The sequence below is a fragment of the Heterodontus francisci genome, chromosome 27 (genome assembly GCF_036365525.1).
Source record: "Heterodontus francisci isolate sHetFra1 chromosome 27, sHetFra1.hap1, whole genome shotgun sequence".
Taxonomy (NCBI): domain Eukaryota; kingdom Metazoa; phylum Chordata; class Chondrichthyes; order Heterodontiformes; family Heterodontidae; genus Heterodontus; species Heterodontus francisci.
In genome coordinates, this window is record NC_090397.1 from 36,668,314 (window position 1) to 36,682,702 (window position 14,389).

The following is a 14,389-nucleotide window of genomic DNA, read 5'->3' on the forward strand; positions in this document are numbered from 1 at the left end:
CTTTTGGCATTGAATCCCGCAGCGTGGTCCCACAATCCTGCTGATGATCTCCTCTGTTGACTCAGCCATGCCTTCTTGGTTTCACTGGCAGGCTTCTTCCTCCCATCAGGAGGGAACAATATCTCTTTATAGACTCTATAAGCCCCCAGCATCAAATCCAGGGAGGCATCACTAAAACAAGGTGTGGCCTTTGAGCATGTGCACTCCATTTTCTCACATACTTGTGCTCTGCTCCCAACTCCAGAATCTATCCAATATCATGTTTGCAGTGTTACTTCCAATACTGTAGTTGAAATCAACTCCTGTGGGTCATTATCACGCTCGTTCAACCTAGTTGATCGGGAAACCCAGAAATAATATGTCAATACATCAGCTGGGTCAAAAAGCCTTGGAAAAACATGCTGAAATTAATCCCAGGTCTCCCGTATGCTACTGGACACCCCTGCTCCTTACACATCAGCAATTTATAATCCCCACAATAGATTAAACTGGATTTTGTTTTCCACAGGCGTCGGGGTCTATGGCGGGGAGGGGCTTGAAGATGCCTCCAGGAGAGAATGCCTATGCCCCCCGATGCCGAGAGGGCTCGGCCTGAATTTACCAGTGGCAGCGAGGCCTCATGGCGGCCCCCCCCACCTCTTGCTGATGGGAGCCCCATTTGAATATTTAAATAAATTAAAATGAATGAATAAATGATACTCCTCCGCCACATGTCCCGCAGCGATCTTCGGCCCGGTGGCCGGCACTTCCGTGCCTTCAGATCCCCGTCCGGGGAAATGAGGCGCCATACTGGTGGGGTGTGGGGAGGAGGTAAATTTATCAGTGCAGGGGCGGGAGGAAATGGGGTCAAAGTAATATCATGGGAAGGTCTGGAGTTTAAAGTTTATGCAGTTTGGGGAGAGGAAAGGTCAGATGGACAATTTAAGTGTTTTGGGGGAACAGTGAAAATAATTAATTTAATTGTTATTGGGGGGTGTGAGAAGGGCAGAAGAAATGTCTTTATTTTTATTTTCTTTATCTTAAAATATTTAAATTTCCCAGGAGGGCTGACAGCCCTTTAAAAATGGCGTCAGCGCCTGTGCACAGGCAGCTGACGTCGTTGCCAAGGATGGTCAACTAGCTCTCTCCATGTGATGGGGGTGGTGGTGGGGGGGTGGGGGAAGGGGTGGTGGTGCAGTCTGCCCCGGCTATTTAAATGATCCGTCGCATGGAAGTTTGTGGCAGATCCGCGACATTTTATCACCTGCCGCCGATCAGAAGATTCAGTCCCATCTTATCTCTACAAATAGCATGTTCAGGTAATCTGATCATTTACCCTTATTATCCTTCTTTAGAAATAATTATTTTAAGTTTCTGTTTATGCTTATCATTTGTCAATCAAATTGGCAGCTGCACCTGGATTTCCTCCCGTTGAATTTGTGCCTCATAAATTTGATAACCTCACCTAGTGGAAACTGGTTAATCAACACATTCCTGCACTAATGCTTATTTTCACACTTTACAGGCAGCTAATGAGCTGGTTAATCCCCACCACTGACAAACAGACCATAAATATAGCCGAGGAGCTCAGAATGTACAAACGATATCTGTTGGCAATGGTAGAAATTTTTGTTTTTTCAACCATGATCTCACCATTCATTTTGGTCATAAGCATGAAACAAAATTAAGGAGCAGAGGGGCTCCCACTACAACAAGTTCAGATCCAGGCTGGCCTTATTATGAGCTATTGAAATTAAGGAAGAATTATGGAATATTACTACCTAGACCATAGCCCACCAAATTTGTCTAATCCCACTCACCTGCTCACTCATCATACTCTATAATATTCCTCCTTTTCCAGAAATGAATTCCTTTTTAAAACAATATATGGATTCTGCTTCAACAATGGCTTGTGGCAGAGAATTCCATATTTTAACGGCCTCTGTTTAAAGACATATTACCTCCTTTTAAACATTTTTGAGATAATCTTAAGTTTGCTCCTTTTCATCAATATTGGCTTGCAAAGCAAAGGGTATGGATATATGCGAGTAAGAAATACTATGGCAGTTAAACCTGCTAACTTCCAGAAATGGGTGTGAAGATTGTGGTGTGATTAACCTGTGTCCATTCGTTGCATGGCAGGCAGCATGGTAAATTCACGCTGTCTGCTGTTTTAAATGATTGTTGCATGCAGCCAGCTCTATCCCTGCTGTCCATTGCCTGCATGCATGAGCAGGGAGCCTGATACAGCAAGTAGCTAGCACTGCTTAAAGGCAGCTGGCATCTCTTAAAGAGGAGGTGCATTGTGGCTGCAAGAGTGGTGGGAGATTTTGGAAAAGTGAATCTGGGCTTTGATACTTTGAGCAATTTCTGACCATATGAAAGCACAATCACCCAGGTTTTCTGACAATGTGCTGGAGTCCTTGTGCATGAGGTGCAGAGAAGGTGAGACATTCTGAATCTGCTGCAGGGGAGCAGGAGGTGTTCCAGCCAGATGCTGAGGAGGGAGTGAGAAGAAGTAACGGTGGGGTTCAATGCTCGGTGTATTGCCCCAAGAACATTGATATAATGCAGGAAGAATTTTAATGATATAACACGAGTTGTCAAGATGAGTGAGCTAATCTTCAAATGCAATATCTTACCAACTGCACCATGATCCTCTTCCACTGTTCAAATTAATACACCCCTATAACCCACCCACCAATAATCTCTATGAATCAGTACTCAACCCTTCAATTCATATGATTTACCTCACCCTCACACACTTAGCACTGTTATAAACCTTGCACCCACATCTCACAGCTCACTCACACTGGCAGCTATTCAATTATGACAGCGACATCACCCAAATATATTGCAGGACACACACTGACACACTTCCCTTTTACTTGCAGAAGATGGTGGTACAAAACAGAAGGCAGCAGGAAAGAACTGGAGAAGGACAAGCGAGCCTGCATGTTTGAAACCATGTTGAAGAGGCTGTGCTGTTCATCATTGGAATATCACTGAGTCGATGACCTCTGGAAAGACTGGAGAGATAAAGTTGAGGGTATTTTCAGACCTAATCCTCCTTCTCTCATCCCACTTCTCCCTCATTGCTTAATCTCCTCTGACTCACAAGCTTCAGATGGTGTAAAGACACACTTCTTACTTTTTCCTCTCCCCTCAACACAACCCAACCTTTGTCCCCTTTTCATTTCAGACACCCAAGAACTGGAGGAGGAAGAGGAAGAAGACAACAAAGATGAAGAGACACCATCACTCAATTTGACACTCGCAGCCATCAGCTTTGAGACCGAAGTACATGTATTTCAGAAGCTAGGATAGAGGAGGAATACGCATATGGTGGGACAATGGGCACAAGTGTTCAGGAGGCTGGGTTAGGGGGAAAGATAGCCCAGGTGCCAACTTGCTGGAGGGCGAGGTCGCACACTAGTTTAGCTGCAGAGGAGTCAGACAATAAGTCTGATGGGTCAAAATACCGAAGAGAGCTGATGGGTGTACATAGCCAAACGATTGATGCACTGGATAACCTGCCAAAAAGCCAGTGTTTCATGACAAGGAGCATGGAGGAGTCCAAGATCAGCTCGACACAGGGCTTGGAGCCCATCCTTTTCAATATAGAACGGATGGTGATCTCCATGAGCACACCTGGGGATCCACTATGCTGCAATGCCTGATGGCAAATGCCACAGTTGCAGCACAAACAACTTCCATCAAAACTCTGAGTACTGCAGCAGAAGCTCAGACTGTTGCCGTGCAAGCTCAGACTGCTGCCATCATGGTTCTGTATACCACTGCTCAAAGGGGCTTCCAGGAGATTACAGAAGCCCGTCAAGAACCACCCTGGGAGAGTGGCAGTGGGCCCGTGGAACACAAACCTGCTCCCCTCCCTGCCGCTCCATCAATGCCCTTGCTGTTGCCTGTCAGCCATCCAGCCCAAACTGCTGCGGCTGAGAGCAAAATGGTGCAGTGTGAAGCTAGGCTCTCGAGGCCCAGCGTTGATGGAAATCGCACTCCAAGGCCATCTATATTCTCTTCAGTTGAAGGTCAGCAGCTTTAACCACCCTTGATTCAGCCATTGGGGAAAAGGAAGTAAGAGAATGCATAGAGTCGATTAGTTTATTTTTGCATGTGTTATTTAGTGCTTGAATTCATAAATTGGGATTGGAATGTGCATTTTCTGGTAGTTTTTATTTTTGCTTTGTCAGAAAGAGAACGATGTCATGATCAGCGATAGAAGAAAGGTGAAGAGTGTTGGATTATTGGTGAATGGGGAGGTGTGGTTGAGGTTACTGGCATTGTTCCTGAATTATTTGATCATGTACAGCCTGGGCAGAAAGGGGCTGTTTATGTTGTAACCTCCCATCCTCTTCCTGTTCCTCCATTTACTGTTGCAATTCCTCCTCCTCCACTTCCTCGATTCTTCCTCCTACTCTTCCTCATGCTCGTGATTCTCAGCTTCTCTCCTGATAGGTGGTGGCAAGGGCTGCTCCCTAATGGTGAAGTTGTACAGCATGCAGCATTTACTTACAAATTTTGACACCCAATCAGCTGAGTATTGCAGGGGTCCTCCAATACTGACCAGGCAGTAGAAGCATTATTTAAGGAGTCTGAAGGTGTATTCGAAAATATTCCTTGTGGCAGCATGACTCCCATTGTATGCTTGCTGTGAACGTGCACATGGGTTCCAGTCTGGAATCATGAACAATGTCATGAGTGGCTAACCTTTGTCTCCCAGTAGCCAGCCTTTGACTTGCCAGGGTGGGTTGAATACAGGTAGCACAGAGGATTGCTACAGAATGAACAACATGTGACTACTGCCAGAATAACAGGCATTCACTTGCACAATGAGCTACATGTGGTTGCACACCAGCTGCACATTGAGGGAATGAAATAACTCTTGGTTCATGAAAATGGAAGACTTGACATGAGACATGTGTAAGGCATATGCGTGAAGTCAATGGCACTCTGCACCATGTGGAAGCCTATAATCTGTACAGGTCCTCATGTTCACTCCATCTGCTTGCCGCTGGCAAGAGAATATGAGATGAAGCAGTCACTTTGTGTACAGAAACCCGCAGTGAATTCCCTTATGCAGCAGTGCCCTGAAATCTGTGAGATGTTGCTTACAACTCTGGAAGCAGCAGCCTGGAAGGAGCTGGATGCATAAAAGTTCATTGCCACAGTCACATTGAAAGCCTCAGGCTGTTCTGTCCTTGCCCTGCTCTGAGGTTGCAGATGTGGTGCAGCATTTGGCAGATTTCAGTCATGACCTCTTTTGTGAAGTGAAGACCTATCATGTATTGGTCCTCATTGATGTTGAGGTAAGAGAATGTCTCCCAAAAGACCCTTGGCACATATAGCTACCTGCCCCCCAACCCACCCACCCCCAATAACTTGTCCTGCTCTGCATGGCATCTCTTCATTCTCCCAGTCCTGCTCAATTTCCAAAGGAAGGCCTAGAAGGCCACCCATAGCTGGAAGCGACTTGTCTCAGGAGAAGCATTTAAATAAACAGAAATATACTTCAGCACCAGCCACACATTCCCTGTAAACTATTCAAATTTTAGCTAAGTGTAGGTAAGCTCCAAAAACACATAATTGCACCAGCAGCCAAAATAAATATTCCACTAATTTACATGTGAATAGTTCATGATCTGGTACAAACATGAAGGGCAATACATTTCTATGATTCCATGATCCTATCCATTCAAATAGTGCTGATGGGTGGGCCTTTATTCTGTTTACCTCTGTGTTCAGCTTTGCGAGGTTAAGACAGGGCATTGGCTAGAGTGTGCAGATGGAAAATAGCAAGGCTGGCATTAAATCAGCTTTGCACACAGGTTGATGTCATAATCTGCCTGCTCTGGATACTATCGTTAGGTGTGTGCATGCAAACTTTTTTACCAAGATGGCATCCTACAAATGTCTCAGCGAAAGTGTGCACACATAACTCAGACCCCATTTTCGAGTACTGGCTGTCTGCGTGGCACCTAAAAGATGGCTGTTACAAGCCCAATTTAACTGCTTGGGTGTCTCTATAAGGATTCTTCAATCTATTTGTTTGAGGAAACACACTGCTGCTCCTAGGTTCAAACAAGTCCCAGATCCCCTGTAGAGCGCACTTCATTGAAATAGATTTCTAACTACTGCAAGTTGCAGTGCCAAAGCCCAGAGAAAATCTATGTTCAAGTGTAATGAACGTCTGGCATCGGTGTTCACTGCTGACCATAAAATCTGAACCGTTACTTCATGTCATTCTTACTGAAAGGTTAGCCTGCAGTATTGACTACTCATGTCACTTTCATGTGGAAGGTAATTAAAACAAGGGCATCCACAGTTCTATTGATGGTGGTAGCAATGCAATGAAGCCACTTACTGCCTTTGAGCAAAGACTGCTGGTTTACGTTGGTAAGTGTACAGTGAATGACACACCTGTCAAAGTGGGATGAGATGCCCACCAATTGTTATGTTCCAAAGTCTTCCTACCTTTTTCCTGATTTGTGGAGTGATTAATATGTTTGGCTCAATGGTTTGTCACGAAGAACCCCACCTGCCAAAAATGAAGCATATTAATTTTGTCACATGAACATTAATTTTAAACTAAAATAAAAACAAGAAATTCTGGAAATACTCAGCAGGTCTGGCAGCATCTGTGGAGAGAGAAACAGTTATCAGAAGATAGCTTCTGGGATTTGACCCACAGACAAACGAGAAATTGGAAGTGGAAAGCCAAGTTGATCCCAATCAAAAAGAGAAAAGATTTCAATACAGGTTTTCTTGTGGTTGTGTGTGCTAGAATACTAACATGTCTGCGACTGAAGCTAGTAGCTCTCCAAGCCAGGGTGAAGTAACTTGGGATAAGTTAAAAGCACTGTCTATGGAAGAGTTGAGAAATATGCCTGAGCAGTGTGGGATTGCTGTCCGTGTCAAGGCTAGAAATTCTGAACTCCTAAGACTAGTGGCCAACCATCTTTCCCTTGAATCTGAAGAAGCAGAAACATGGTTAGAAGTAGACATGGACGGGGTATTGCTAGCAAAGATACAATTGGAACAGAGAAACTTGAATTTGAGGAAAGAGAAAAAAGAGAGACAGGAGAGAGAGAAAGAAAGAGTCTTTCAGAATGAATGCGAAGCGAGCTGAGGCAGCTTGAGTTAACTAGGGGGCAACAGAGTAACCCCAGTGAAAACATGGCCAATATGGAGGAGCATAATTCAGGGCTGGGTACAGAATTGTTAAAACTTTTCCAACTGATCCCAAAATTCAATAAGGGAAACATGGAAGCATTCTTTTGTGTCTTTTGAAAAACTGGCAAGGCTGGTAAAGTGACCAGCTGTGACTTGGGCTCTGTTGTTACAAAGCAAGCTAACCAGAAAAGCCCTATTGCCAGATGAGAGTTCATCCAATTATGAACTGACAAAAAATGCTATCCTCAGGGCATATGAGTTAGAACCGGAAGCCAAAAGCTTAGAATCCTCAAGAAGTTAGCTGATCAAACTTACCTGGAGTTTGAGAGAAATAAGCAGCTGGCTTTTGACCAGCGGCTGAGGGCTCTTAAAGTGCAGCTTATCTATGAAAATCTTAGAGAGGTAATTTTGCTTGAGGTATTTAAAAACTCTCTCCCACTCTCCGTAAAGACATATGCAGAGGAACAGAAGGTTCCTAGAGCTTGGCAAGCCACAGTTCTGGCTGATGAGTTTGCTTTAATCTATAAGTTGGTTGTCCAGGGGAAAATCTTTTCTAGTCACCCCACAAATCCAAAAAGTACAAAAAGTAAGAAGGTGATAGAAGCCCAAAAGTCCTGAGAAGGAAAGAAAAACAGGAGACAGAGGGCCCTACTCCAGCCAGAAAGGAAGGTGCTGTAAGTAGGAGTGAGACCCGGAGACCTGTGTACTTCCATTGTAATAAAGCAAGGCATCTAAGAGCTGACTGCTGGAAACTAAAGGGAAAACCTGTAGGGTTAACCAGGGCACACCTGCTCAGAGAAGGAGAAGGAACCCTGATGGAAAGCACAGCAGAACAAGCTGTGGCTTTATCTGCAGTAATAGTAAGACCCTGGAAGCCTACCGCTGCAAATGCAGGAAAATTTAATATGATTCCTGAAGGTTATCAGGGTTTTGTGTCTGAAGGGAGAGTAACCCCATACCCCTCGAGTGAGGCAAGCAAGCCCATAGTAATCCTCAGGAACACAGAGGCCATTAGATCCCTTTTACTGGGAAAAGGCCTGACCTTTCTCCCAGAGTGTGCAGTAAACACCAGAATGGTGGCGAATGGTATTGGAGGGCAGTATATGCCTGTACCTTTAGACCGGGTGCACCTGGAGTGTGACCTAGTTTCGGGACTGGTGACCGTAGGGATTGCCCCTGGTTTCCCTATGGACGGGGTTGACCTGCTCCTCGGTAATGATCTGGCGGGGGTCAAGGTGGCAGCTTCCCCAGTAGTGAAAGAGAGACCGCAGGAGGTCAGCGAAACAGGACAGTGGCAGGAGACAGTCCCCTGTAGTTTCCCTGAATGTGTAGTGAATCAGGCCATGATCAAACCAGCTCCCCCAAAGGAGACTGAATTAGCACTGCAGGCAGATGACCATGAGGTCTGTCTGTCTGAGACTTTCTTTGGAAAGTTAGGAGACCCAAGGAATGAGATAAATGGATCTTCTCTAGCTGAGGCTTAGTGAGCTGACCCATTATTGACAGAGTTAGCACAGGCTGCCCAGTCTGAAACTGAAGCAGAGGGAGTCCCTGATAGCTACTATTTAAAGAATGAGGTACTGATGAGGAAATTGAGTTCTCCTCACAGACTTGAGAGCAAGGAGTGGACAGTGGTTCACCAGTTAGTGGTGCTGCAGAGGTACCGGAAAGAAATATTAAGAATGGCCCATGAGATTACAGTGGCTGTACATGTCGGTATATGAAAAACCAAAGCCCACATAAGACAGTAGTTTGACTGGCCAGAACTCCACAAAGATGTGGTGAAGTACTGTAGGAGTTGCCACATGTGCCAGGTTGAGGGGAAACCCCAAACTACAGTGAAATCTGCACCCCTAAGTCCTGTATCGGTGTTTGGAGGACTCTCCAGCAGAGGGCTGGTAAACTGTAAGGGACCCCTGCCGAGAACTAAAGGGGACAGGCAGGCACAAGGCTGGCAAAAGGTTAGAAAGGAAAGGGGAAAAAGGGACAAAGAGTGCAGGTTAAAGGAAGTCTGGGAGGAATCCTGGATGAAAACCCCTACTGTCTGGTCAGCCAACCCTGAAATGTTTGAAAAGCTAGACCCCACATCCTCCTATGTAAATAAAAGCAAAATACTGCGGATGCTGGAAATCTGAAACAAAAACAAGAAATGCTGGATTCACTCAGCAGGTCTGGCAGCATCTGTGGAAAGAGAAGCAGAGTTAACGTTTCGGGTCAGTGACCCTTCTTCGGAACTCCTATGTAAATGCAGACTCTAGAAGCAACCCACCAGAGTTGCTCACAGCATTTACAGGAACCTGCAGAGACGAAGAAAGTCCTCAAGGGTGCAGGGAAACCGTAAGGGCAATACCTCACCTAGTCAAAGTGCCGCAGGGGAGTGCAGTAGAATCTGAACAAATACCTGCAAGCAGGAGAGTCCCAGAGGACAAAGGGAAGATTAGCAAGGAATCCGTCCCCATAGTCAGGAGAAAAGGGAACTAATCATCCCCTAAAGTGAACAGCCCTTGCATGACTCATCAAAGCACTGAAAGAGAGTTTAGAGTAGCCTAGGAAAAGACAATGGGAACTGCTCACTGATTCAATGAACAGAGATTGGTCTGGGCAATGGTGATCCAAATCTTGGTGTAAGAAACAGCACTACACCGCCCCCCCACCCCCACCGAGAGCTTTAGAATCCACAAATGCAGGAAATTGTTTTTAAAAAGTGAGTCACATGACTAACCTGCTGGCCCAGGTCTGGTTTTGAGCTGCTCACAGGACAGCTTGGGTCAGGCTGCAGATTGCAACTGAACTTGGAAGAGAGAGAGCCTGTCTCTCTCTCTCTCTCACTGATCTCAGGATCCACTGAAGTCACTTAAACTTCAAGAGCAAAAAGACTCCTATATCGAAACAAGTTTTAAAGCATGCACTGGGCCCCAACGAAATGGCAAGACTTACCGGCATCAAAAGACTTCACATCAAATTCAAAGGACCACAAATAAAACCCAGCTATTGCCTCAAACGTTTCCCTTTACTCTTTCTATTTCTGTCTCTATCTGCTTGTGAGTGCATCGCGTATGCATGCTAGCGTGGTCACGTATTCTTAGTCATTAACCGAATTAGAGTTTAAGATTAATAAATTTCCCCCTTTTTTGTTTAAATCAAAGAAAACCTGTCTGATTGATTTATTTGCCTTACAATTGGACATTAGTGAACAAGGATTCACAGAGGAGGAGCTAAAAAACATGCTGTTTTGAAAATTAAATCCTGTTACAGTTAAACCAGGCAAAGGCTGAGAGGGAACCCCTAGACCCTTTTCTCACCTGGTCGTAACAGGTGTCACACAAAAATAAATGTTTGCCCCCCACCCCCCCAATACAGAACATCATGAAGGCAGTTGTGCACTGGTTAAATGTACCAATGCACTCATAAATGTTCCTTCTGCTCAGTTTATAGATAATGGTATGAAAGCATTGGGGGTTGTTGGGGAACTAGAATCAAAGCATTCTAGATAAAAGCTGGTCAGTTTCCCTGTAAGGCACAGATTCCTTGGGTTCAATTTTGTTCAGCTCCCGATGTCGAGCTCTGTGGCAGAGCTAGGTGGGGGGTGCCAGAAGTTTACACTGGCAGCGGCCTGCCACTGACCCTGATGCTGGGATTGCCGGACCTGATCTTCCCGGCGGCTGTGAGGCTCCGTGGCAGGCACTCCAACCGCCGCTGCTCGGCACGGGATCCAACTTAAAATATTTAATAAACTCTATGCCTACATTTAAATTGAATTCCCTGCCATCTTACCTTCAGTTCTGGATCTTCAGTGCGATGGGCAGCACTCATGCGCCTTCCCTTGCCCGTCCAGGGAAAACTGGCACCAGCAAAGTGGGGAAGGGGGGGGAACGAGGTCAATGCTGCCTTTTTTTATATGTGGTGGGGGGAAAGGGTGACCTCTGCACTTTGTGCAGTTGGGGGAGAAGAGGTCAACTCCGCATTTTCAGTGTATTGTGAGGGGGGGGGGTGCAAACATTTATTTTTAGTGTGGTTGGGGGGAGGGGGGGGTGTGGGAGGGGAAATGGGGTCAACTGTCATCTGTTAACGAAGCCCCCGTCACGTGATTGGGGGCAGCGGCCACCCTGCATATTATAATGAGCTTCCACGCGCTAGATCTCGGCAGCGTGGCAGCGCGCAGCCCAAACATACGGGCCACCATTTTATTCGCCCATCGCCGCTCCCGGCTGTGGGAGCATAAAATCCAGCCCCTTGAAATAGCTGTTGTGCTGAATCACAGCAAACATGTTCCCCATTTACTGCCTTATTTGTTTAGGGAATGCAGCACTATACTATGAATGGGCCACGCACAATGAAATGAGATCCATTCCATGCAATGTCAGCAGAGCCAGCATATGCTTTCAATCAACTGTGGCAACACCTCCAACTTCAGCCCATTGATCATTGCTTAAGATAATGGGAACTGTCTTCCAAAAATGGGCTCAATTGGTCTTTTTGTTCTATTGGTGATAAGTATATGCCACGGAGTTACAAAAAAAAGTCATGTAAGCATTAACACTGCCAATAGTGCTATTTTCTATCCGGTACTATGTTAGCATAAACATGACTGACATTTGGAAAATAGGTCCTTAAAATGAATTGATATTACAATCAGAAATTAAATAACTCACTAAAGGGGCTCCCTCGTATCATGCCATCTGTTTACGTACAGCTGGATTTCAACCACAGAAATGTTGACAACTAAATAAAGTTACAGGCCAATGGTCAGTGAAATTGCAAGGCACCTCTACAGATGGCATGTAAGCTCATACATGAGCTTCATAGCATCATCTCTATCCATATGCAGAAGCAGAAAAAGCCCTCAAGCTAAACAGACAGTATTCAAGGTTATGGCCTGTAACAAGCTCCCTGGCCATTCTGTTAGAAGAAATATGATAGACATTTTTGGCATTGATCTGTCTGTCAAGTCTGAAAACATATGCAGCAGCAGTAGCAGGGTTTGTCTCCTGAGAATTCTTCTCAATGCTCTTGGCAAATTTGTTCAGTAAGGGTCTTTTTTAGTTCAGAACCTTGTGTGATTGCATGATAGGAAAATGCAAAGCAGAACAAGGAATATTATCTATGCATCTGAAAAGAGCATTGTCATAGACATTAAAGACCTTTATTATTTACATGTACTGGTTAACAATCTGTTGGCGCAGTATCTTCTGACATATAGTAGAAACAAAACGTTTAAATCGTTGTAATTCCAGGAGCCACAGAGGAAATAGAAAAACTCAATTGCTGTTTGGCTGAACCTGGTTTAGGGAATGCTTAATTTTTACTATCTTTAATATGCACCCTTTCATCCGTCCAGTGCTGTATCTGTACAGATAACCACTAAAGTATTTAAGGATCAACAAAAGCTTGATTTTAATTTGCAGTATTACAACTATTCACGAAGGAGTTTAAACTATATTTAAATGGTAAATTGCAGTAGAAAGATATCCAGGGGAACAAGGAGCTGCTTTTGTTACAATGGGGATGCGGAGAAATGTAGTTGACAGCATTGTGGAATACAGAAGGGAATTAGGAAGCTAGCAGCTAAGGATGGGAGAGAGTCGAAGAGATGAGCACAGAAGAGAATGTGAAAATGAATTAATTCAAGTACTGCTACAGACCCCCATTATTTTAACATGCATTTTCTTGTCTTTTGTTATTCCTGTGTCAAAACAGTTTTCTGTCTTCTCAAAATGTTAAATCAGAAGCCATGCTGCTTTGTTGCTGCCTGAAGAGATCTATCTGCTTTTAAAATAGTATTCTTCAGAGCCAGTATTGCTATTAGTGTATTCTTCATATGACATACTGGTTTAATATTATTTTATGTGAAAATGTTACAAGTATCCATAAATTGAAAAGAAAATGTCTTTTAATGGTTTTCCATAATTAAAATAATTTCCCCATAATTGAAGTCAAATTGGCAAGTCTGGAAAGTTCAAAAGATAACCATATATATGTAAATACTTACATATACTAATAAGGCCTGGCAGGTCTGGCAGCAACTGTGGAGACAGAGCAGAGTTACCGTTTCAGGTCTGTGACCTTTCATCAGAACAGAGAATCCCCACTTCTGTCATGTTTATGTTCAGAGAGGTGAGACAATATCCTCTGTATGAAATACAGCCATTTTCACACTGTGCATATGGAAACCTGCTTTCATGATCCAGAAGTAATTCACAGAGTAATGTTGGTTCCTGATGACAGTCCATTGGAGAGCTGCTTGATTTGCATTAGGAAAGTAGCAACATAGAAATTGCTGCAATTTTAAAAATGTTCTTTACTCCTGTACTCTATGCCCCTATTTGTGAATCTCAAATGCTATTCACCTTTTTATACCTTTATCTCCACCGGGGTCCGTCGACAGGACCGGGCGGTGGCGGAGCGAGCTTGCAAAGATCCCAACCCCATCATCGAAAGCAGGAAAGCCAATGTCAACCTCATATCATGCAACCAGGTTTTGCTTTCGAAGTACAGCAGATTCACCCTGCTTTCGTCCCCAAGCCATATGGAGTGCCCGGACTAGGGAGACGATGAGCGCATGCCAAAGGCCCAGCAAGGCCTCGGCCTCCCCACTGGTCTCATATGGAAAATCCTTGAATGGATCTTGGGAAAAGAAGCTCCACATCCTGGCCAGCCAAAGCACTGACCCCCCACCCCCTCCCACCCTCGCACCACCTTCCCCCCACCCCCTCCCCCTTGCACCCCACCCCTCCTCGCATCCCCTTCCCCCTTCCTTCCTGGAATCAGTTTACTTGTTAGGGCCTCTGCTCAGGGATAGGAGCTAAGAACCCCACTGCCTTGTGGGTGTCTTGGGAGAGACCAAGGCTAAGGGAGTAAACCCTAACAGAAAATCTGGAGTGGAACCCCTAAGGTGGTCATGTGTCAACTTTGGCATGTTTTCGGCAGTTCCTGCAGCCATACCGGTGCCAAACGTTGTGCACTGCACTCCTTTGGACCCCACTAGGAAGGCCGAGAGGGGGGTGGTTTGACACTTGGGCAACTCACAACCTCCATATATTCTGCCCAGGCATGCGCCATGGAGAGGTTACTCCATAGTCGCCTCACAGCGACCAAAACAACATGGAAGGCAGCAGTTACGGGTTATAAGTCCAGCTCAATTGGCGTAGAAATTGGGCGCCATGGGTTGCTTTTGTCAGTAGGAGAGGTCATCGCCTCTCACTGGACAGCTACCGCCAGC